Here is a 1,877-nt window from a genome sequence, read left to right as displayed (position 1 = left end):
AGGCTAACCTGGAGGCAAGCCAAGCTGAAATCCAACAGTGGCCCATCCTTTCAGTCCTTCTAGCAGAGTTATGTCATGCCCCAAAAGTTTACATTTCACAAAATTCCTTGTGTTTTCAGCCACAGAAGTTCAACAAATGAAATAATCATGGGAAGATTTGCCAATTTGGCATAGATTTGGGCAGAAAGAGCTGTTGCTGCTAGCCAAGGACAGATAATTTGCTGTGCGTGCTGCTAACCACTCACAAGAAATGTGCCTATTTTATGTGTGTGTGACTAACGGACCAGCAAAAGAGGTCTTTAAAATAAATAAATAAAATAGCTACCCTTCTGGTCATATGCTCTAGGTTTATGTTGAGTTACGTCATGTCCCATTCAGCCATGCCACGTTTGAAGGCAGTGGCAGGAGGGTGCGCAAGAGGCCGGCACAGTATACTGGCCACGATGCAGCAAAATCACCGGGGAGTTTAAGAAAGCCCTTCTTAATTTGAAAAAAGAGACAAAGAGAAGATTAAATTATTAAACTGAATTTATAATGCCGTTTCTGGCAAGGTTTGCTGTCTGAAAGGGCAGACACGGATGTGATTGTGGGCCGGCATCGGATGATGCTGCCTATCCAAAGGCAGATATTCCCCATTGCTGCTTGGGTTCACGGCAGACCCTCGGCTCTCACCCTGGCTTGCTTTAGCCCAGCAGAAGAGGAAAGTGCCTGCGAAGCACTTTTCCACCAGCCTTAAGAGCTGGCAGCGGTGCTAAGTGCCCTAACGATGCGATGTTTGTGACCGCCGTCCTGTTTGCACAGAGTTGTGGGAAGCGGGAGGGCGGATTTCATGGCTTTGGGAATATAAAGGGCAAACACTGTTGAAAGGATAACACTTCTGTGCAGCAAACCAGAAGATATACAGCTGCCCACTGGAAGCCTTTTAAATAAATGATGGCCATTAAACATACAGTCACAGCCTTGCGAAGTGCAGCGTGAGAGGGAGGTTATTTCTATTATTATTATTTTCTGTGAAATTGGCATCTTCTGAGCAGCCTGAAATTGGGCAAGAGGTTTAGGGAGGGCTGAGAAACAGAGGCAGGCAGCGTTCCCGTTGCTTTTGCCCTGAGCTACAAATCCCCCTGTGTTAAAGGTGTTGTCTTCAAACACAGATGCCATCACTGCTTCATCCCAGGGCTATGAAATACTGAGTCATCGCGTTGCGAAGGGGAGGAAAACAAGCCCCCTTCCAGGGACTCCTCCGGCTCCATGGTGGTGAATCACAGAATCATAGAATCATTAAGGTTGGAAAAGACCTCTAAGATCATCGAGTCCAACCGTCGACCCAACACCACCATGCCCACTAAACCATGTCCCTAAGCGTCTCATCTACACAAGCCCTGGCTCTAGATCACGGATTTGAGCACACGTTGAAGTCCCAGCGATTTCAGTGCTCAAGTGCTTTGCTGAACAGGTTTGCCTTAAACATATGTTTAAGGTTGGGCATTTGTGAAATAGGGCCCCTGATGCAGGCATTTCTTCTGTCCCTCCTCTGCCGGCCCGGATCTGCCTCATGCGTTGCCCGCACGCAGAGCGCGGCTGGAAGCGGCTCCCGGATCCTCTTCTGCCCGTCTCAGTGGTGACTCCACGTCCCAGCCTGGGACCTGGCACTGCCAGGCACATCGGCACCTGGCAAAGGGCTCCTCTCACCAGGATCACACAGTGCTTCTCAAAAGGGGAATGTGGTGCCGATCTGCTTTTAGCAAAGGGTGAAGAAAAGAAGAAAAAGGGAAAGGGAAAAGGAAAAGGAAAAGGAAAAGGAAAAGGAAAAGGAAAAGGAAAAGGAAAAGGAAAAGGAAAAGGAAAAGGAAAAGGAAAAGGAAAAGGAAAAGGAAAAG

This window comes from Aptenodytes forsteri, unplaced genomic scaffold (assembly GCF_000699145.1).
Source record: "Aptenodytes forsteri isolate BGI_AS27 unplaced genomic scaffold, ASM69914v1 Scaffold76, whole genome shotgun sequence".
Lineage (NCBI taxonomy): Eukaryota > Metazoa > Chordata > Aves > Sphenisciformes > Spheniscidae > Aptenodytes > Aptenodytes forsteri.
This window is presented reverse-complemented; position numbering follows the sequence as displayed.